General features: G+C 41.6%; 2 pseudogenes across 2 annotated transcripts; one reads left to right on the top strand and one right to left on the bottom strand.

The window, feature by feature from the left end:
* Positions 1–10,529: 10,529 nt before the first annotated feature.
* Positions 10,530–11,473, bottom strand: LOC308655696 (olfactory receptor 2W3-like; annotated as a pseudogene). The gene has a single exon. The product of its transcript is annotated as an olfactory receptor 2W3-like (transcript).
* A 10,775-nt stretch (positions 11,474–22,248) lies between these two features.
* Positions 22,249–23,281, top strand: LOC308652294 (olfactory receptor 2L13-like; annotated as a pseudogene). The gene has a single exon. The product of its transcript is annotated as an olfactory receptor 2L13-like (transcript).
* Positions 23,282–24,623: the final 1,342 nt, after the last annotated feature.

Genomic DNA, 24,623 nt, shown 5'->3' with positions numbered 1-24,623 from the left:
TTATTTTTTGTTTCTTTCTTTATTTATTTTAATTTGGCTTGCTTTTCCTCTTTGATTATTTTTCCCACCTTTACTGAGTTACCCCCCACTGTTGGTTTTCGGTGCTGTGTTTCATTTCCTCTTCTAGTAGTGTTTTCTCAAAATGCTTTGCAGTGCTGGTTTTCTGGCTGCAAATTCTTTTAACTTTTGTTTATCATGAAATCTTTTAATTTCATTGTCAAACTTGAAGCTTAATTTTGCTCGATACAATATTCTTGGTTGGTATCCATTATCTTTTAGCCTTTGAAATATGTTGTTCCAGGATATTCTCACTTTCAATGTCTATGATGAAAAATCAGCCATTAACCTAATTGGTTTACCCCTGAATGTAATCTGCCTCCAGTCTCTTGTGGCTTTTAACAACAGCTGTATGTTGGATATCTTCATAATAATGTGTCTTGGAGTTGGTCTATTATGGTTTTGTATGTTTGGGGTCCAGTAGGCTTCCAGGATTTGGCAATCCATTCCATCTTTTATGTCTAGAAAGTTTTCTAAAATTATTTCATTCAATAGATTGCTCATTCCTTTGGTCTTGACCTCTATACCTTCCTCTATCCCAATGACTCTTAAGTTTGGTTTTTTTTATGACATCCCATATCTCTTGGATGTTTTGCTCGTGGTTTCTTACCAGCCTTTCTGCGTTGACTATTCTCTTTTCGAGTTGATATACTTTGTCTTCATTATCTGATGTTCAGACTTCTACTTGATCTAGTCTACTTGTAATATTCTCATTTGAGTTTTTGATTTGGTTTATGGTTTCCTGCATTTCTAGGATTATTTTTTGATTTTTTTTAAATCTCTATCTCCTGGTAGAGTTGATTTTTTGCTTCTTGAATCTGTTTATGTAATTCATTTTCAAAGTATTCTTTCATTGTTTGGACTTGCTGTCTAATGACTTCTTTAAGATTCCATTCCATCTGAGTCAGGTATGCCTTGAGTTCTTTATCTGTCAATTTTTCTGATATCTCTAGGTTCTCCTGTAAATTTAAGTTATCCTGCATTGTTTGTAATCCTTTTTTCCCTTGTCTTTTCATGGTGCTCACGTAACTTTCCAACTCTGTTTGACTGCTGTGTTTCTGTTTTCTCCTATAAATTTGTTTTGGTTTTGTATAGCTCCAAGATCTCTCCTTTGAGTTGGGAGACAATGTTTAGAGATGTTGGATTTAATTGTGATTTAAGGTAAATTCATTAATTTCATTAAAGGCCTACATATTTTGATGGCATATAGAGAATTGAGGTTTGAACTTAGGATTTTATGTTAAGGGCGGGTGATTTGATGGTATGGAGTTTAGTATATCTTAGCTTCTTTGGAGGGTTGCTCAAATGCAGGTGGACATTAACAAGAGAATAGACAGGAGTACTTGGGGGTAGTTAAGGGCTTAGGTGGACTATAGACCGTCTGGTAATATTCATCTATTTGCATTTAGTAAATTACACATAATCGGAGTGGTCATGCTTGGGAGGAAAGATAGGGAAAAGGTAAGGAAGCAAATCAAGAAAGAGAGAGGAGGAATAGCCCTAGGAATGTCATACAAGAGAATGGACCTACTCAACAGACAGTAGCTTATCTCAGTAAGAAGCTTAACGTAGTAGCTTTGGTCTCAAAAATAATGGAAAATAAGGTATCATAATTTTTGACATCCAGACCTGTGGGTTACCAACAAGCAAAAATGGTTAAAATGCCTTGGGCATGAGGTTTCTGCTCAGAACAGTGGTTTTCCTGGGCTCTTTCCATATCTTAGCCACGACTTACATTGAAATGTAAATGGAAGAAGATTGCAGGTTTAGTAGGAGACTAATCTGAAGCCCTAGGGGGGGGGGAGGAAAAATGTCTTTTACCTGAACTTTTACTAGACTAAACCAAAAAGTTAATTGTACAGTAATTTACTAAAATTGTTACCAGCCGTGTCTTTTTTTTTTTTTTTTTTTGGTAGGAGTCTTAATTTTTCTTAGATACTGTATTTTTTTTAGCTCATAAATTTGATTCTAGAAATCTAAAATAAAGTTTTTCTGATCAGTCCTATTTTTTTTTATTCAACCAAAGAGGTTTTTAAAAATTTATGTATTTATTTATTTAAACATCTATAACATCACAATGGAGATTCACATGGGGAAAGCTATAAGGCCTTCACTTTTGTGTGTGTGCACACTGTGTATTGTGTTGTCTGCCCACATGTGTGTGCATCCATACATTATGAATAAATAGATAAGGAGTGCTCATAAATTTAAAAAAAAAAGGATCCAAATACCTTAATTCACATGATTTAAGAAGGTTCAGTTTAGATAGGATAAACAAATATAAGTAAAGATATTTTGAAATTTCTTAACCCAAAAGTCTCTCTAGTTGTTCAAGGAACTAATAAAATATTGATATTTACAAAAGTTAAATATCCATTGTTTCTGGAACTTTTCTTCAACAAGGGAGAGGTGGCTAATACTGGTCAATACACTTGTCTGATATTTTGGTAAAAATAAGTAAGTTAATTTTGAGTTGGGATTTCTCATAAATGTGTTTGTTAGACATCTGATTAATTTACAAGGTTACAATGTAAACTGTTGAATTATAACATCAAGTACTCTTAACTCCTTAAATTCCACTGAGTAGCATTATTGGTGTTTTTACAAATTGAAAAAATAAGAAAAGAGTTTAAAATTGCTTTTCAACACTGAAAACAAGGTTACCAACAGTTTAAAGTCCCAGCAGATATAATTCTATATAATGGAACATTGTGTATGTTTTCATAACATGGTAAACAGCTGTGATGCTGTTTACAAAGGGGCCCAAAAACTTTAACTGTGTTTTTAACTAGAGTACTATGAATAATGTAAAGTATTTCTTCTCATGAAAATAGAGTCTAAATTCAGAAATTTACAAGGATTGTTTCAAAATGTGAACAGAAAAGGGGGTTAACAGATGGGAAAGAGAAATTAAAAGGTTCTACATATGAAAACTATATTCAATAGAAGGAAAAGAAGGTGTTTTGGGGTAAGAAAGTCATCATTTGAAGAAATAAACAAAAAGAGTTTAATTAAGTGATAAAGAACATCTGTGTAAATAAAAAGCAAATTTCAACAAGTTTGTATGATACTAAGTTGGATATTTACATATATGGAACAATCATTCAAAGCTATTTAAGTTTTTTCCCTAAGGTCAAATGTTGATGTACTGGTACAAACTAAAGATTAATCGATATCTTAAAGTGATAAGAAATTTCTTAAAACATTAATTTACTAACATGGTGTCTGTTAAGTTTTATTTTTTAGAACATCTAATTTTAAAGAAATTAAGATTTATACAACTGTGGTTAAACAACTGTTATTTTGGAATATTGCACTTTTACAAACTCTAGATTTTTCTTTAAAAGTTAACTTGGTTAGTATAAATACATCAATATAATTGTGCTATTACTCCTCTTTGTATATTAACTGTGTTCATATGTTCCATATATACAGGAGTTTAATGTAGAAGAATCATATATATATATATATATATATATATATATATATATATATATATATATATATCTCAAGCTGGTGTTCTCCAAATTAAAGTTGTATAATAATTTTAGACTTATAAGGATTAAAAATTTTATTGGGGATTTATTTATATTGCTTACTTATCTATAACTGGACTTGTTAACTATTTACACTGGTGTAAAATTTCAATATATTTTGAAGTAAATGAGAGCCTAATCAATTTAAAGGTTAACACTGTTAAATGTAACAGCATTTTGCTACTTCTCTACAAAAAAGGTTAAAAGCTCTCAGCTTTTCTTTAATTTACTTTTAAATGTAATATATTGTGCTAGCTAAAATTCATGTGGACTCAAAAAACAATATATGTAAATTTTACAAAATGATATTTAAGAAGCAAAAATCGGCTTCAAAACTACAACACTTTACTTAAGATTTATGAAGAGCCCACCTTACCTGAGATAAGGCTCTGCCTACCCACCTTATTACACAGCAGAATGACTCCAAAGTAGGCCACACTTCAGTTAATTGAAATTGTGTTAAAAGAATTGATTTTTGTTGTAAAAATTACTGTGGTCTCAAACAGGGGATTATTAGATCAGGCACCAATGATCAAAATGAAGCAGATTAAATGCAGCTGAACAGGTTTTATTGAGATTCACTCCTGGGCAAGACCCTTCAGCCCAACAGAGCAGGTCTGGTGGAATCATGCCCAGGCTCAGCCAGATTGGAATTTTATTGAGCATAGGGCAGGAAGGGAGAAATTGGAACAGGAAAGAGAGGTTGTTCAAGTGCCTTGTCCTCCTGGGGTTGGTTAAGGAATCTTGCTGAGATCTGTGTCCTTCCAGGATTGATCAGGCGACCCTGCTGATTGACAGGTGGTCATATCAGGCATCATCACTCTGTGTCTATTGGCACCTGATTGGTTGTTCTTTCACACACACAGGTTGCCTGATGCTTTTGTTCCCTTAGCCACCTCAAATTGACCTAAAAAGAATATAATGTATAACTCAGCAAAAATTCAAGATAGCTATTATATGAACTAAATATGTTTTTACATTTGTTAATTTCATTTTGCATTCTCTTTATAAATGGTGTAACTGTTGCCTTTTAATATTTTGCAGAGGTATTGCTTCAAGAACACACAACCTGGATTAATTTAAGATAATAAACCACACCCACAGGACACATAAGAAAATACAGACCCCAATTAATAAAAGGGGTCAATGACTGTAAGATTATAGACATTGAAGTTAAAGCCCAGTACTCTTACTTTAAGATGGGTGAAACTGACTTGCTGGATGTTTAAGATGAGGACTTAAAAATTAGAGTTAAATTAAAAGGGCCAAGAAATCCAATATTTGGCTCTTGCACTCTAAGTCAGTCTGAATCCAGGGAACAAGGGAACTTCTCTGAAGAGCTTTGCAATTCTGGGCCACACAACCTCCTGATCAGGCAGATTAATGTGACCACTGGAGAACAAAAAGCCAATTGGTGCACTTGCTATGAAGAGGAGGAGGGTCATTTGAGAAGGTAGACATCTATGATACTTCCAAGGGAACTCACATGGTCAGCAAAAACATGAACCATCCTAGCAAAAATAGCACTAACAGAGATAAGAAGCTGCTCTCAAGATTGTCAATAGTGAATGGCAAGGAATAGAGTGCGACACCACTGTGTACCGCGACACTGCGCAGTGATTAGCGAGTTTAGAACAGCCAGAAGCTACCTTATTAGGAATTTCCAGAACAACTAGGGTGCACTGAAACCTAGAGGAAGGATTTCAACACCTGAGGATCAGTTACTTCAGCTCAATCACGAGTGAACCCTGTGCCTGGAGATTCAGGCTGATTGATCAGCAGCCCACCCCGCAGCGGGAGCCTGTGCGCCAATTTGCCAGCAATGCAGAGAAACGGTGCTATGGATTCTGTGGGGTCCTGCCTACTGTGCCCTCACAGTGCTCTAGGGTGAGTTCTGGATTTGAGACAGGGGAGAGAAACAGTCCAGATCTGCCCTCCACACCGGCACTCCATGGAGGAAGCCAGCGGCCACCATCTTGGAGAGCTGACTTCACCATCACCAGTTTCAGACAGAAACCTCATGCCCAAGGCATTTTAACCATTTTTGCTAGTTGGTAACCCACAGGTCTGGATGTCAAAAATTATGATACCTTATTTTCCATTATTTTTGAGACCAAAGCTACTATGTTAAGCTTCTTACTGAGATAAGCTACTGTCTGTTGAGTAGGTCCATTCTCTTGTGTGACATTCCTAGGGCTATTCCTCCTCTCTCAGTGACAAACAGGTTAAATTTTGCTTCATAGGTAAGTTGAGCACAGTGTCTTGAAGTAAGTCCCCTTTTCAATGTCTGAAAACTTTTACAATGTTTTGGTTCCCATATCAGGGCAGTGGTTACTTGGTGTAGAGTTCCTTTAATGAGGCTGTAAAAAAAAGGCTTAGCCATTTCCCCATTCCTGGAAATTTGAAGCCTGTAGGATCCAGTATCCCTAGGTAGCCTCTGAGTTGCCTTGTGGTCTGGGGTAGAGGGTATTTTCCTGTGGGGTTACTCTTCCCTGTCCTAGCTTGCAGGTTCCTTGAGATAGCTATAATCCTAAAGTGGAAAACAGGTGGGCTGGAGGGGCCAGGGAGGAGGGATTCAGTCAGGAAGGGGGTGTAATTAACAACTCCCTGTATGGAGTGACAATCCCTTGGACAGGTTACTTTAGCAATAGGTTGGAGCAGAGGCAGGTTATTGATAAGAGGTGGAGGAAGGGCTCTGAAGGAATTAACATTTCAATCTCTCCATTCTCTGGATCTGATCCTTGCTTATCTGCCTATCTAATTCTGGCTTCTTCAGGCCCAGGAGTCTTGGCTTATCAGCAGAGGATGAGAATCTAGCTGTCTTCTACACCATTATCACTCCCAATGTGCAATCACATCACCTACAGCCTGAGGGACAAGTAGGTTCTGGGGGCTACAGGAAGAGTATGTGAAGTGTTCAACCCCAGGAAGAAGTGAGCATGACTGTCCCTGTGTTGAACCCTGATTCAAAGAAAAGACCTCTGACTCCAATTTTAAGTCAATTAAAGCAAACTTGTATTTGTGTACACAAAGAGAGCTGATCAGTGGCTGTCTCTCTTAACATGGGCTAGAGAGCAGCCCCCCAGCTCTTCAGGAGCAAGGTTTTATAGCACAAAAAGTTGCAAAGGGGAGGTATCTTGAGAACTTATAGTTAACAAGATTTTGACAAGCATAATACAAAGGCAGATAGCAGTTAGTGATCTGCATGGCATGATATTTCAAAGTAGGGAATAAATTCAGATCCCAACATCAGAATTTATGAGGTGCTGGTGAGGTTTCAGAAGGGTTGTTATCTGGTCAAGGTGAGCCAGGATTTATCAGTTGCCACTAAGGTTTCAGAGAGGGTTGTAATATGGGCATTAAAAGCCAGTCATGGGAGAGTTCAAGTCATGGGCAGGAATTCCAAACAAGTTTAGAAATTGCAGTAATTTATAGTAAAACAAAAATTAACTTTTCATGACTTTGTGACAAGATGGCTCCCAATCTTAAGGTGGAATTAGGCTGGGTTCATCACCTGATTCTCTCTGTTGTGTTGCTCCATGCTGACTAGCACACACTGGAGCAGAGATGACCAAGAGAATTATGATGTGATTTCACATATGTAATTAATTTCTAGTAAGATGTTTATTAGTAAAATTAATTTAATATAGTGATCATTATAAAGAAATATAAAAATAATTAATGAGTTTAATGGAATACATTAAAATCCATGTTAATATGAATGATATAGATATTAACCACAATTTATGTCATTATAAGTTATCATATATATGATATGTTCTTATATATTAGTTAATGTTCTAATGTTCATACTGATGTTGATATGTTATCACATCTATATGCTTCACATAAAATTATTATTGTCTGTAGACTTTGTTTGGCTTCTATTTTGTCGATTCTGTGTGTAATTCATACGAGCCCCCAAGTCCCAGCAACATGGACTATAAACTCTTCTAGTGACCCACAAACACAGGAGGCCACTGTCCATAAAATCACAGGGTTTCTGGGAGACTCAAAGTCTTCTCCTTCAGGGAAGGAGAGGGCAGGGCCTGGTGAGTCACACCTTCCACAGCCCAAAGTCACAACCCTGAGAATAAAACAGTTTTTCAAGTTCAGGCCCTTCCCTGCCTGGTGGCCTGGACCCTCACTTATCACAGAAGCTATCACAACCCAGTCACCCTGACAACCAAACACCAAGACCACCAAAGAAAGCTTGATGAAGGTGTCAAAGGGTGATAAAAACAATGAGGGGGCAGAAAATTGAGGCATATTCAGGGACATACTGTCCTCAGTGAGCACCTCTTCATCTCTTGGAGAAAGAGTAAAAGCGTCTTTGGCTGCTCAATTGGAACTTAGTCTTGTTTCTGCTTCCAAAATTCCAAGAAGGAAAAACAATCCAGTGTATAAGGTCAAAACTGGTGATGTTTGTTCTTTCAGGCACATACTTTGGAAGCAGAAAGTTTGGACATTCCCAGATACCTGGGGACAAGGAGCATGGAGTCCACTCAGAGCACCAGTGAGCTTCTTCCAAAAAGAGGAGAGATCCCCAGGGGTCCAGGGAGCTCTTCCCCATTCCCAGGAACCCCTCCCAGGGCTGGCTCAGCTCCAGCAGGTTTCCTGGGTTTCATTCTGGGGAGAGTCTCACAGGGATCCCCAGTTGCCCATTCACCCTCAGTCTGGTCACACCCTTAATCCTTGGCAAAGGGGACTTGCATTTCACAGCTGGGTTCACTTGAAGCCTTGCAATTCCATCCAGGGAGGTCTGGTTTGCTTCCACTTACTCCCACCCTAGGGCTGGTGACTTGTGGGGTGGAAAGGAGGAAATGAGAGGTGGGCTGGGGACAGGAATAGACCAAGGAGGTCTGGGAGGCACAGGGCTGAGAAGGGCTGTGGTGGCAGAGGAGCCTGTGCCATCTTCTTACACCTCACTTCCCTGGTCTTGTGATGTTGTCTTGGCTCTTCCATAGAGGTGTCTGCCCTCAGGGCAAAGGTGACCTGCTCCTAGGTCCTCAAACTGTGACCTGAGTCCCAGGAGTGAATGTCACCTGGGGGATGAGGGAAGTGCAGACCCTCAGCCCTCCCAAGACCCCTGAATCAGAGTGTGCCTCCCAGCTCAGGGGATGTGGGTGCACAGCAAGTGGAGGAGCCCTGGGGAGTCTCCACCTGTCCAAGGCTGTAGAAGTTTCACACTTTGAAAGTTTCTATGCAGTAGGAACCTCAGGGATTGGAGTCAGAGAGGCCCTGGGTAAATCCTGGTTCTCTTCTCCTGAACAAATCTCCTGATGCAACCTCCAAATCTCAAGCACCAAGTGGGAACAGTGGGAAGGATGCCAGTCACACTGGACTCTCACAAGCACAGAGGTGAGATGAACTGGGAGCACCAGGTGGGAACCTGGCAAACACCAGGTGCTTCTCACAAGCAAAATTAAAACACAACTGCAAAATCATCATGCTTCAAGATGTAAATGATTCAAAATCAATGTCACATGTGAAAATCTTTATGAATCCAGAGTGTTAATCCAGACATGAATCCAGATATCAGAAACAATGACCAAGTTTGGGGAAGAAGGTGTTACAGGTGTGGGGCCTTCAGGGAAACTGAGGCACGGGAAAGACTACGAACTTCCAAAACCTAACTCTGTGATCACATCAGAAAGGTTTCATGCCTGTCAGTCAGAGAAACAGGCATGACTTTACTGAAGGGATAGAAAAATGGGGAAGGGGACACTCTCAAGTGAGACTCAGTCCACTCAGAGAGGAGAGGGACAGTGTACCATTCCTGAACTCCAGTTTTATTGGGGTCCCAGAGAAGTTTCCAGAAAGACCAGTCCAGGTCCAGATCTTGACTTTATATTGAAAACAGGGTGACATAAATCTTTCAAGTCCCCGCTGTCATGGCAACCCTACGTCACCTTGGCCCATGCTGACCAGTTCTAATTGGATACTTTTTTTTTTTGTACTTGGGATTGAACTCAGGGGCACTAGACCACTGAGCCACATCTCCAGCTCTCTTTTGTATTTTATTTAGAGACACGGTCTCACTGAGTTGTTTACAACCTCACTTTTGCTGAGGCTGTCTTTGAACTTGTGATCCTCCTGCCTCAGCCTCCCGAGTTGCTGGGATTACAGGTGTGTGTCACTGTGCCCAGCCTGGATTCTTAACTATACATTCTTACAGGTTTTATGGTTAGGAGGAATTATGCTTATCTTTCAGAATCTGGTCTGGGAAAAGTGTCACAAAAGTCACTCCCTTCAAACTCTCTTGGGTTCCTCTCATCAATGCTAATTCCTACCTGCATTTCCATGCAGATAACAAGTAGTTTGCTGATGAATTTGACATATCCTGTCCACTTAGGGCAGGGAGGGCTGCAGGGAAATTGCTTTTTGGCTAAGAAAGCTTGGAGGGCGGGTATCAGCCAGTGGGCCCATCTTATAGTTATCCTCTTAAACTTGTGTACCCACCATACTCATCTATCTGGCAACAAAGGGCAGAAATCCAATGTAAGCGTGTGGTGCAATATGGGAGAGAAAACACCAAACCACACTGAACTCAGCCTTTGATGCCATCCAGGAAGAGACAGTGGTTCACAACAAGAGCCCAGAGAGAGCTGGGGGATTCTAGATAACATGCCTATGTGAGAGCACAATGTGAACTAACAACAAGCTACAGAAGCAGGACTCAGAGAGGGGCTGCTTCCAGCGAGGCCCTGATAGGAGCTGGTGGGGTGAGGTCTGCACATCTGAGTGTGGGTGATAGACCCTGTGCTGTTCTCTCATAAAACACACAACACTGTCCATAAACAGGTTTCCAGAAGGCCAGCCCTGCTAGGATGCTGAGGGAGTACAGGCTGAGACCAGTTCTGCTCCACAACTCAGAGGCCAGCAGTGGACCCACTGCAGCTGACCCTGGGGCTGGATGCTGGGCAGTCCAGGGCCTCACTCCTTGCCCCCGTTTCTGTTACCCAGCAGCAGCCTTCTCAGTGCCCCCTTCACCTCCTTGTTTCTGAGGGTGTAGATCAGGGGGTTCAGGAGGGGGGTGACGATGTTGTAGAAGAGGGTGAGGAACTTGCCTGGTCCTGGGAGGACCTGCTTCCTGGATGCATGCACATGTAGATGATGTTCCCGTAGAACAGGGAGACCACGGTGAGGTGCAGCCAAAGGTGTTGAAGATTCTGTGTCTTCCTGAGGACTACTGGATTCTGAACACAGCCCTGACGATATGGCCTTAGGACACCAAGATGAAGACCAGGGGAGACAGCACGATGCCCACGGCCAGGACAAAGACAGTGCCTTCTATGGCCACTGTGTTGACACAGGCCATGCGGATCAGGGCTGGCATCTCACACAGGAAGTGGTCCACCTTGTTGTGCCCGCAGCGGGGTAATTGTAGGGTCACTGGAGACATGACCAATTAGCTGGCCATCCCACAGCCCCAGGCCACTGACACCAAGCCCAGGCAGAGTTGTGGATGGAGAGGCAGAGTTGTAGTGCAGGGCCTTGCAGACGGCCACGAACCTGTCATAGGCCATGACGGCCAGCAGCAGACACTCCACTCCACCCAGGCCCAGGAAAAGGAAGAGCTGGACCACGCAGCCCACATAGCTGATGGTCTTGTCATGGCCACTCAGGTTGTAGAGCAGCTGGGGGATGGAGTTGGTGGTGAAGCTGAGGTCCAGGAAGGACAGGTGGGTGAGGAAGAAGTACATGGGTGTGTGGAGCCGGGGGTCCAGCCGAGACACCAGGATGATGGTGCTGTTGCCCACCAGGGTCAGCAGGTAGGCTACCAGGATGACCACAAAGAGGACCCTCTCCAGGTGGGGGTGGTCAGAGAAACCCAGGAGGATGAAGTGGCTCTGGGTGCTGCGGTTGGTCCCATCCATCTCTACTGCACCTGAGGAGAGGTGTCAACACCAGCAGTGGCACCTGCTGATGCTGGAGTATGGACTCCTCGCCAGGCTTAGAGGAGCACAGAGCAGGTTTTTTTACTCACCTAAGCCCTAAACACTGGTGTGGAGGCTGTGCTATGATTATTATCTCCAAAGTATAGAAAAGGAAACTGAGGCACCGGTGTGTTAAGTAAATGTCACATGTGGACAGGTAGAGCAGGTCTGCTCAGGAAACGTGCCTGACATCTTCATCCGTATCCACCCCTGTGCTCTGTCATTCCAGAGAGGAAAGGCACACACCTGCCCAGCTCCAACCCCTGCTTCTTCCAGAGTCACAAGTTCCTGAGCTCAGAGGCACAAAAGAACACTCCAAACAACCCCTGATAGGATTTAGGAAATAGCAAATGCAGCTCATCCTTGAACATCACGGGTTTGAACTACATGGGTAAACTTCTACAAAAATCATTTTTTTTAGTAAATGCATTGAAAACATGTTTGGAGATTTGCAAGCATTTGATAAAACTTGAAGAAAAAGCATGTGACTATAAATACCCCCCAAATTTAAGAAACATTTAGAATGTCACGAATGCATGAAATACATGCTGGTAATGCTACCTTTTTATCATTTACTAACATAAAATATACATAAATATAATATAAAATTAAAATGTATCAATATTTTCACAAACAGAGACTATATAACCTGCCACTTGCAAAGGAGAGAAATCGAAACCAAAGCAAACTGTATCAGGCATCATCAATAACGGAGAGGAACTCAGGGAGCCTGACTCTGTGCAATGATCTCAGGCACCCCTGGTGTGGGAAAAAATGTGTCCTTCTCCTCCCTTAATAAATGGGGACAGAATTCAAAGCCCTGGAACGTGTGTGGTGGTTACATGGTTAGGTTTCTGACTCCCACCAGGGAAAACAGACCCCTAGGAAAACCAGCAGTCCTGACTCCTGTGACCCTCTCCCCACAGGGCAGAGGAACTCACCTATAGACTCCCAGAGAAAGGGCACGCTGCACATGGAACCTTACCTCAAGGAGGTAATGACGTGCTGAGAGGAGCTTCCTGGGTCCTCAATCCTAGGGAGTCCCTCACCCTCTTCATCCAGTGCATATATTGCTTCCTTTTTAGGTGAAATTCTAAACCATAGCTCCCATGAAAGGAAACCAAAACTGGCATAGATTCTATGGTCCCACATTCACCATCATCCTAGGTCAGACACAGTACCTCCAACCCGGAAGTGAACAGTAGTCACCGTTCTGCCCCATTAGGTCATGGCTCAGACTCTCAGTCTGAGTGGAACAACTTAAAATGGCACTCACTTAAAGCCTGTGACCAGCACCCCAGAGCTTGGACAGGGAGAAAGACGTAATTTTAAACCTTTAGCAGGCCACAGTAGAGTTGGACAAGCTGAGCACTGAAGACCTCACAAACTGACAGCCTCTCATTTCTCCTACAGCTTTACCCAATAAGTGATTGGCTTTGTAGTGACGGGTCTGAAGAGAGCCTCAGCTGATGCTCCTCCTATCACACACATTGTGCATGCTGACCTCCCAAGCTCCGAATTCTGCTTTTCCTAGAAATCCCTTTCCTATTGATTTAGGCCCTTAGGTAGGTGGTTGCAGTCAGGATGCTGGTACAGTTGACAGAGCCAGCACTCACTGTGTTGTCTTCTGTCCCCCTGATGTCGCCAGTCGATTGAAATTAGCTGGAACAGTGGTACAGTGCACAATTCCTAGACTTGCCAGGGAGCAGAAAAACACACAAAATAATTTATTTTAGCAAAACTGGGTAAAAATCCCATGGTGTTGGCTGTTTTGAGAATGTTGACCTATACTACAACCTTGCCTTTTTCCAAGAGCATTGCTGAATGCAATAAAACATAAAGTGCACTTGTGAATTTTGAGGTCAAATTCAGAGGAAAAAGGCATGCTTGACACACAGATAGAGAATGCAGTGGCCCTCAGGGCATGCCCCCTCAGGTGGAGGCCACACTGTCTAACAAGCCCTGATCTGTCACACTGTGGAGCCTGTCCTCACTGAGCAAAATTAACTATGTGTCACCAGATACATGTAAGGTTCTTGCCTTGATGTCCTTTCTGCAGATGTCACTAGGCACCTGGGTAATGGGCATAGCTCATTAGAGTCAGAATCTGGGCAAAGAGGTAAGCACAGAGGCAAAAAAGTATACACTAGGTAAGCACTCACATCACACACCTACCTGGAAAGAGCAGATGAGGTGTGCTCACGTCCACTTCTCAGCTTGACATTGGGTTCACTTGGCTGGACAGACACTGCCTAGCAGCTCAGTGGCTGTTTGAGGGCATATGCCTCCCTGCCTGCAACAAGCCACAACTTTGGACAAGAAGATGAGGTCTGGAAAGATCTCTTCTTCCAGACAAGTGGCATACCGGTTGTCTTTCACTTTATAAAATGCTCAATTTAAAAATAACTTCAATAGATTTATATAAGTGCTTTCAAAAACTCTTACAAAATTTTTTGTAGAAATGGAATATTTAAGATATTGGGGATTGGTTTGCAGAAATGCACAAGGATTTCCTGCCACCTCTGGTTAGAAAGTCCCAGAACTTCTTTGAAAAGCTTTTAATTAAAATTATACAATTTGTCAATCATGCATGTTAAAAAGATAGGAAAAGAGAAACACATCTCTAAGCCATCAAGCTATTTCTTAGGAACACCTGAGACAGACAACCTAAAAAAACTCTGAGTTGAACACATTTTAGTAGCATTTTTCACACTGTGACTATAAGATCATTGCTTTTGGGCTCCAGACAGTAACCTCTTAATCACTTAGCCTTAAAAGAATCAGTGAAAAATGGAATTCAAACAAAAGAGTGTGATTTTTCTGAGCCATTTAAAGACTCTGGTGCCTCAGTTTCAATGGGCTGGCTTCCTGGTGAAGGCTGAGCCTCACTAGGCTCCTTCTCCTGCACTCCTGGGAAAACATGGTCTCTCTAGTCCACAATGAAACACCCAGTGAACACAGAAAGTGACACTTCACTAGCACCACTGTCTGCACATCAAAAAATATGGTCAAATTCAATTTAATTCAAAATGAATGAGTAAAATGTACTTGTTCTAAGGAAAAGTAGAATTTTTTAACTGACAACTTAAAAAAATTCTTACTCTATTGCACACTTAAGATTTGCACATAAATTGACTCAATGTTTAACTGATGATGTATAATCTTTGCAAACCACACAATTATGATATAGCAAGGAGGTATATAACACAGGGTATGGTCTGTGTCACATACTACAACATTTATACCCCAAAAGAATCTTTAAAAGATTGCAGTGACCATTCACAGTTGGAAACTCTGAGGTCTAAAGGGCACAGGTGCAAGGCAAGGTGGTTGCTGCTGTCCAAGTTCATGGGGCAGCCCTAGGACACTTCACTCTGCTCAAACAACCTTACTGGGTGCAGAAGGTTTATCCCATCCAGGAACTATAATGTGAGGTTAAATGTCCACAGTCAGGCTCCAACCTCATTCCGTGATAGGTTGGAAGAGAGCACTCTGCTCAAGTGTGACAACCAGAATGTGCAAGGATCCCAGGGGCAGGCTGGGGTGGGCTGCAGTGAGAGGGGCTTATGCTCCTGTGCAGATCAGGCCTGCGTGCTTCCCAGGTGACCTTGTGCCTCTCATGTCACTTCCCCTGCACTAGCAGAGGTTCTGGAGCTTCAAATGTCACCTCTCAGTGTTCTGTACAGCATTTTTAGTAGTGTCAGCAGAAAGAAAACTCTGTTCTCAGACAGTACCCAGTGTAAGTTTCACAGGTAAATCACAAATGGGGATATTTTTGATAAAGTTGAAGAACAAACTTACATTTTGAGAAGCTGAGGCATATTCAGGGTGTGGTACTGTCCTTAAGAAAAGGGAAAAAAAGAGATATGGCTTGGGATGCTTGGAGATGCCAGGTGCCCTGGTTTGAGCTCTGGGTCCCCATCTGTCTCTGGCTTTCTGTGCCACCCATTTTAGCTGTGTTGAGCATTTTCTTCTTCTGCTTCCCCCCTGACACTGTATGGGGAAAAAGATTTCAAGGTAACAACGTAGACACAGAAGCACCCTAGTTAGGAGGGTTATGAGAACGTTACCTTGAAATGCTGCTTGTGATAGGAGAGCTGCTCTCCACCTGTGGATCTTGGAGGGAGCTGGGTGTGAGTGCCAGAGCTGGACAATGGCCCTCCCCTGGGTGGGAATCCTCTGTCCCTGCTGTCCTCACTACACATTTCTTCCTTCCTTTCCCCTGTGTCTGGTGACAGCACCTACCCCTCAGCTGGTAGGCACAGAGGCAGATGACTCACAGCCTAGCAGGAAAGGGGCCCCAAGGCATGAACAGGGCTGGAGGCTGCCCTCTGCATTCCTCCCAGGTGGCCTCAAGCCCTTCCCACTCATCCCTTATCCCAGCTTGACCCAGTTCCTCTAAAGATTCAAAACCCATCTTCAGACACAGCCACTTCCCACCCAGCATTCCCACCTGGTCAGTGTCATGGCGAGACTCTTCCTAGGTGGAAGCAGCATCTGGCCCTGGCCATGGCTCATTGTCCCTCACCTGGCACCCACCCATTTCTCTCCCTGGGCAGCCTCTGTGCCCACACATAGGGGCCCAAGCCCTCATAGAGGCCTGGCAGAGAGCCCAAGCCTGTCTTCCATATTTTATCTTTCCAATTCTGTTACTTTTGATCAAGTTTAATAAAGAATTTACACCAAGTTAGGAGAATGGATTCTGATTATCAGGGTCATAGAGCTTCCCGTCAGGCCTCCTGTCACAGGCACCTCTGTTCCTTAATCAAGGATAATTTAAGGAGTAGTATTGCCTCAAACTGAAATTCAAAAGCAAACAACAGAGTCTGAGCATGATGTGAGACCAAGTGAAATTTCAACCCGGTGTTCCAGAGTCTGGTCTCCCTCCACCTTGTCCTTGCAAGTCAGCTCTCTCGTTCTCACTTTCACTCACTCACAACACCTGCTGATGTTGAGTAAGCTCCAGGGACCAAGTGAAGCCCCTAAATATGGAGACGTGCTTGCTGTCCCTCCCTCCAAAGACCACAGAGGGCGGACAGGCACAGGGTGTAGCCCCGTTCCACAGAGGAAATTTGCAATACTGTAGGGTGGATGGTGTCCATGCTGAAGGACCCCCACCCTGCCAAAGCCTCCAGATGGAAAAGGAGAGTGAGGATGAGGATGAGGGGTCAGGGAGCAGTGTTGAAGGGGACAAAGCCAAGCGAAGACTCCTTGAATAACTGAAATTTGGGCTGGACTTTGGAATGACTGGGTGGGACATGAGGATATCCTGGGTGAACTCCACTTTTGGCCAACATCAACCTTATACTTACATAGTCCACCCGTCTTTAGCAAGAAACTGAGTTTCTTCTACAAAGGGATAAAATCAAAGTTAGCAGAGTTGTGCTGTAAATTTATCTGTGGCTCTAATCCCCTAGTTAGACAGTGAAAATAGCACTAACACTATTCCTCTCTATATATGTTAGACCACGATGCAAGAAAAGACCACTGACTCCAATTAAAATCAAATTAAAGTAAGCTTATTATTTAAACTAGCCGGGCTGCCTTTCCCATCAAAATCGTGGGAGCCAAGAACTGCACCGCAGCTTCCTTGCAGCCCAGCTTTATAGCCCAAAAAGTTACACAAAGTGGGGTTACAGATAACAAAACTCTGAGGAGCATAACACCCAAAAGTTAGTTCACATTTTTGCTGGACCCAACATCAGAATTTATAAAGGTTGTTAGAGCCTCAGAGAGGGTCGTCATCTGGCAGGGAAGGCTAGGATTTATGAGGCGTCACTAAAGTTTAGGAAAGGGTTGTTAATCTGGTCAGGGAAAACTGGGCATGGGTGAGTTCAATGCATGGGCAGGCATTCCAAGCAGCTTTACAACATCAACTAATAGCCAGGCCATACATCCTAATATTTTACAGAAAACAGAAATGAATCCTTCATAACTTGTGACAAGCTGGCTTCTGATCTAAAGAGAGAATTAGGCTAGGTATATCATATGAACTTGCACACATACATAAATTAGGTCATGTTCAGCACCAAATATTATGTTCTCCTCAGGTTTATTTGCCTCCAGAAAAAGAGAAAGAATTTGTAAGGACAGGTATTGAAACTGTCAGATTCTCCAATAGCTTTGAGCTGGGGATTTAAACAATTCTCTTATTGGATTTCTCTCCACATTTTATTTAGTACAAACACAGAACTTACATAATCCACAAAAATTAGATGATCATGTAAAATGTTGCCACAATGGTGTCATTTTTTAATTTTTTTTACGGCTTTATAGATATACAGAATAGTGAGGGGCAGGCTGAAATTTTCATTCATATACAGAATATAATTTGCTCCATTTCAGTCCCAGTATATCTTCTTTTCTTCCCCTCATGCCTGTCCTCTTCCCCTTCCTCTAGTCTACTGGTCTTCCTTTCATTTATTGATTGGTTGACTGGTTGATTGTGCTTTATACATACATAAAGACGTTATTCATGGAGATGTGTTCGTACATCTACCTCCAACAATTTGGTTGGTTTTATTCCCTAGTTCATCCCTTTCCCATTCCACTTCCCCAACCTTCATCCCCTTTGTCTCCCACTGATCTCCCCTCTCTTTTCAGGGAGTCATTTCTCTATTATTATTACTTCCCTCTGACTTCAGCATATGAGAGAAAACACCCTCAAGTGTCAGAGTCTGGTTTATTTCATTTCACATGGTAGTTTCAGGTATATGCATTTACCAAGTAAAATATTTTCATTCTTCTTTATGCTGAAGAAAGCCACATTTTCTCTGTGCATTTGTTTGTTCATGGGCCCCTATATAGGTTCCCAAACTAGACTTTTGTGAATTGTGCTGCCTTGCACATAGATAGGCATGTATCACTGCATGCTCAATGTAGTTATTTGTGTCCTTTCTGTCTCTTTCAGTTAGTAAGTCTAAGATTTATCCATCTTCTTTAGTTTTTCAAAGAACCAATTCTGTTGCATTCATCCTTTGCATTTTTTTATTCTTAATTTTTTTGAATTATGGTTATCATCTTAATTATTTCCTGCCTTCCACTGGTTTTGGAACTAGCTTGCTCTTTTTTCGCTAGGTTTTTGATGTGTAACATTAGATTATTCATCTATGATCTGTCTTTCTTCTTCTTCTTCTTCTTCTTCTTCTTCTTATTATTATTATTATTATTATTATTCTGTTTTTATGTAAGCATTCAATGCTTTAAACTTTCTTATGATGAGGCATTCATGCTGTCCCCGAGAATTTAATATATTGTATATATGCTCTAATTTGTTTCTATTTTTTCTTCTATAATTCATTCATTATTTAAATATATTTTTAACCTCCATGTGTTTATCATTTCCATATTTTTTCTTGCTGTTCATTGTAATTTCATTCCTATATGATATGATGACAGGCATAGAAATATATCATTTTTTACATTTTCTAATATTTCCATTGTGGATTACTCAAATGAACACTACTAAGTATTCCCTTCATCATGTTGATCTTTAGGTCTCTAACCTAGGAAATCAGAGGATTTTGGTGAACATTACCAAATATCTCCTATAGCGCTCCATCTTCTCCTGAGACTAATCCTGGGCAGCAAGCCAGAGCTGCAGAGCTGAGTGTGTTGAAGAATGTGTTCTCAGCTTGAATTGAGTCCATTTCTACATCATCAAAGTCAGGTGTAATGGCCAAGGCTCCTGTGCCTGTGGGCTTGGACACTGAGGATCAATTAGGGGCAAAGGGAGGACATGTAAGGTTTGCTGGAGGAAGGTTGTGCACACCAAATGCAGCAGCTCAAACTTCCTTGCCCTTTGTAGAACCTGACGAAGTAAGTGTGGCATATCCTAGTTTGTTTGGGCTTTAACAAGGCAATAGCAAAGGAAGATGTGTGAGCAACCACACGGGGAACACTCACAAGGTGAAGAGCTTTGGGATTTCAGCATAAAGATGATGGTAGAGGTGGGAGCAGTGAGCACTGAATGTGTTCTGAGGATTCCTTTCCAGGTGCCCTTGATGTCTTGTGGCAGGAGAATTTGGTGGGAACCAGGGCTACTGCTCAGTGGCAGGACCTAGCTCCTTAGCCTGGTTGACTATGTGGGAACATTGCTGTTTAAACATTTTGAGTTCAATCCACTGTCAGTGGGGATTCTTTTAATGATAAAGCTACTTCTCTTAAAATACAAAATCAAGCACTTCAGACAAGGTAAGTCAAGATGATATTATTGAACTCAGTTGATTTGGGTAAAATTTAAATTAGGGAAATAGTTTGGAGACGAGTTCACACACTTTTTGTTGCACAAAGAACAGAAAAGTGGTTTGTTATGGTGTTTCCTTAACCAACTGGAAAAGCTAAGGGTGAATTTAAAGGTAAAATGAGGCCATGTGAACCTGTTAAAATTATACAACGTGCTGCTCTGAAGGATTTGGAGCTTCGCTGGGACAACCAATTTCTCTGAGCCTGAGTCTTCTCATATGTAATTTGCTTCCAAGAAGAAAAGGAAAATGTATATAAAAACCTTAATATTTGATATTAGTTTGTAAGGTTTTCACAAATGAAAACCACATTAGGAAAAAGTATCCAAAGAATATACTACACTAAGGTTGATCATATAGGACTCATGATACCTTCACAACTTAAGAAAGATGCTTTTGAATGATGACTCACTTCTAGGGCCAGCTGAGCAGCTTCTGTGTAGGAGGTGAACAGCACAGCACCTGGGAGAAGACCCTGGCTTACTCAGCTGCAGCAGTGCCAGTGGGGAGGGGAGAGCAGGCACTAAAGGTGTGGAGGAGGCGAGGTCACTGAGGATGCAGACTCAAGCACACAGGGCACTTCTGCACCCCACAGGCCATGTCTGTGGTGAACCTGATGCTGAGTTGGAGAGCAGGGAAAGCAGGATCCTGGCTTCCTCCAGGGCTGAGCCTGGTGCATAGTCCTAGGAATGCTCCTGCCCAGCATTATCTAGGAAGGACTTCCTCAGTTCTTTCATTTGTATTTGTTGCATATGGGAGTAGAATTTTTATTTCAATTTGAGATGGTTACCAGAAAGAACTGGGAAAGCAATTTTTAATTCCGATATCAAAATCTATTGAACATTATTTTTTCACATATTCGTTGGCCACAGTATTTCCTATATTGAGAAGTGTCTGTTTAATTCATTTGCCCATTTATTAATTGAGCTATTTTTGCTACTGTTTTATGAGTTCTTTATGAATTCTAGATAACAGACATCTGTTAGAAGAATACCTAGCAAAGATTTTCTTCTATTCTCTTTCTTTCTTCACATTCCTTATCATTTCCTTTTGTGTTTGTGTGTGTGTGTGTGTGTGCAGAAAGTTTTTAATTTAATGGAACACCATTTATGAACTCTGGGTGTTATCTCCTGAGCTTTGAGGTCCTATTCAGAAAATCATTGCCTCTGCCTGCATACTGGAGTGTTGACCCCATGTTTTCTTCTATTAAAATTTCCGGTTTGATTCCTAAATCTTTGACCCAATATGAGTTGAATTTTGTAGATTGAGAAATAAGGTTTTGTATCTCTTTTTTTCCATATTGGATAACCAGTTTTTCCAGCACCATTTGTAGAAAAGACCATCTTTTTTCCAATATATGTTATTGGCACTGTGTCAGGGATCAGATGAATAGAGATCTGTGGGCTTTTCCCTATGTCTTCTAGTACACCATTAGCAATTAGGAACATGTAAATTTAAACTACACTAAGATTTTATCCCATACCACTCAGAATGGCAGTCATCAAGAATACAAAATAATAAATGATAGAGAGGATGTGGAAAAAAGGAACCACTTTTACAGTTTTGGGATTGTTAATTAGTACAACCAAAATGGAAAACAGTATGGAGGTTCCTCAAAAGACTAAGCATTGAAAAACCATATGACCCAGCTCTACCACTCCTCAGTATTTATACTGAAGAATTAAAGTCATCATACTACAGTGATACATGCATACCCATATTTATAGCAGCACAGTTCATAGCCAAACTATGGAACAAGCTATTTATCCAGCCGTAAAGAAAAAATAACTTTATTTAAAGAAAAATGGATAGAACTGGAGTTCATTATGTTGTGGGAAAGAAGCCAAGCTCTAAATATTGAGAGTCATATGTTTTCCTTCATATGTAGAAGCTAGAGAGAGAAAAGGAAAAGAAACTTAGGGGAAGTGGAAATCTCATGAAAATCAGAGATCAGTAGAGGAAAGGGACTGGGAAGTTGGTGGGAGGGAGAGATGGGTAACATTCTAGGGAGAGATTTCAGCCATATTGTATTGCCTATACAAACATGTAACAGCAAATGTCATCATTATGTCCAACTGTAATGCACCAATAAGAAATGGGGGAAAAGACAGACACATATTAGCAACTACTACACATTCGTTATCTGAAGCATAAAGTTACTTATATAAAAAATCTATTGAACAGAATCTGTGTTGTTGTATGGATGACAATGCATTCAAAACAAACACTAATAAACTTAATTTCTTTTATTCTCCTTTTCTATTTGATCATGTTTATTGGTTAGTTTTTGTTTTTGTTTTTCTTTTTTTTAAACAAAAATTTTTAAACTTTATTATTTATTTATTTATTATTTGTATGTGGTGCTGAGGATCGAACCCAAGGCCTTGCATGTGCGAGGCGAGCGCTCTATTGCTGAACCACAACCCCAGTACCTTTACATTTCTATTAAGAAAATTAAAGCAGTGCCTGTTCATGGAGAAATGGAACAAAACTTCAAGTGATTTCATTTTGTTGGGGTTGTTTCCTCAAAATCAAACTGGCCTCCTTCTCTTGCTTCTGATCCTATTGATATTTATTCTTGCCTCAGTGGGGAACTCAGGGATGACTGCCCTCATCTTCTTGGACCCACGGCTCCACACCCCCATGTACTTTCTCCTCAGCCAGCTCTCCCTCATGGACCTGATGTACATCTCCTCCACCGTCCCCAAGATGGCCATCAACTTCTGCTCTGGCCAGAAGAGCATCTCCTTCCTGGGCTGTGGTGTGCAAAGCTTCTTCTTCCTGACCATGGCCGGCTCAGAAGGTTGAATCCTGGCCTCCATGGCCTATGACCGCTTTGTGGCCATCTGCCACCCCCTCCACTAGCCCATCCACATGAGTAAAAGCATGTGTTTGAAGATGATCCTGGTGCCCTGGACACTGGGCTCCATCAACTCCGTAGCACACACATTTTACATCCTTCATCTTCCTTACTGCAGGTCTAGGGCCATCAATCATTTTTTTCTGTGATGTCCCAGCCATGGTTCCTCTGGCCTGTGTGGACACCTGGGTCTATGAGTACATGGTGTTTGTGAGCACAGGCCTGTTTCTCATTGTTCCTTTCCTTTGCATCACTGTGTCCTATGGACGGGTCATTTTTACTGTCTTCCACATGTGCTCAAAAGAGGGAAGAAGAAAGGCCTTCACCACGTGCTCCACACATTTAACCGTGGTGACATTTTATTGTGCACCTTTTGCCTACACTCATTTCCGACCAAAGAATCTTCGCTCCCCAGCAGAGGATAAGAACCTGGCTGTCTTCTACACCATCCTCACTCCCATGCTCAATCCCATAATCTACAGCGTAAGAAACAAGGAGGTGCTAGGGGCCGTGAGAAGAGTGTGGGGTATGTTCCCCCCCCAGGAAGAAGTGACCATGGCCATCCCTGCTCCTTTGTATGGCTTCTCTCCATGCAGGCTGGAACACTCCCGTGCATCACTGACCAACAGTACTATAGTGCAATGATGTATGTCTCTAGTGACATTTATCAGTAAAATTAATTGAAATAATATACTGAACATTATAAACTAATATAATGATTAATATTTTAATTTCAAACAAAACACTCTAAAATTTACAATGCAGATATTAATTACATTTTATTTTATGCTATTATGAATTATTGCATACAATACCGTACATGTTCTTACATATATTAGTAAATGTAATAATATTTATACTGATATTGAAATGTTATGTCTACATGCATCACATGAAATTATTATTGCTTGTATACTTTGTTTTCATTCTATTTTGTCAAATCTTGTGTGTAATTTATATTCACAACTCACAGCTACTCAGACTATAGATCCATCAAGTGTCCCACAAACATATGTGGCCCAGTGTTTATGAAGTTATAGGGCCTCTAGGTGACTAATGTCCTCTCCTTCAGAGAAACATGCGGCTTCATTTTCTGACCATTATTCCTGGTCTTGTGTCAAAGAATTGTACTCTCAACCTTTAAAAATAGCCATTCACTTCCTTTAAATTTCAGTTGTAAGTCTTGTAGCAAATAGTACCCTAAGCAGCTCCTGGAATCCACCATCACCCACATCTCTGATCATTCTCCTGGCATGTGCTATGTAAAGAGCATTCTATGCCCTGGGCAGATGCTGCACTTTTCCTTCACTTCCCTTTTCAAATTATTTGACCAGCAGCATCCATGATCCTTGACTCCATTAGGAGGTTCTCCTTGGCTCGTATCACCAGTGCCTCCTCTGAGCAGCTCTTTGGGGTCTTCTTTCCCACCACCTGGGCAGTCAACATGGTATGCCTCTCTCATGTGCATGGCTGTGCCCTCCCCAGCTTCACAGGCAGCCTGTGTCTGCAGGTATCACTGGGTCTCATGCTTTCTAATCTGCCTGCCTGTTCAGTTCCATGAGCCATCGGCCATATGCCCAGCTCCATCCTGGAGGTAACTCTCCATCCACATTCTATCCCATTTCACCAAATTGGAGCTTATGGGATTTACTGAGGTCACTTGACCTGGTGGTGTGGCATCAGCACAATCATCTGCTGTTGGACCAGGGACATCCTCTATTGTTCTATCTCACACATGTACTGGGGATGTTCTTGATGTGTACACATCCAGCCTGACTGCTCGGTGTTTCTGAAGACTGTAGGGGCCATCAGATACCTTTCAGTATGTCTCTTTTCTGTTTTAATAGAAATTAATTTGCTTCATTCCTTTCAATTAAGAACCCTGGCTGATATAATCAGATTCAAATGTCAGTTTGAATGTAACTAGAAAATATTATGGAAAGTAAGAGCAGTAATTATACTAATGGAGGAGAAGAGAAACATTAAA

This window comes from Spermophilus citellus (genome assembly GCF_964194105.1).
Source record: "Spermophilus citellus genome assembly, chromosome: 1".
Taxonomy (NCBI): Eukaryota; Metazoa; Chordata; class Mammalia; order Rodentia; family Sciuridae; genus Spermophilus; species Spermophilus citellus.
Note: the sequence above shows the minus strand (reverse complement) of the source record. Positions and strands in the feature narration are given on the sequence as shown.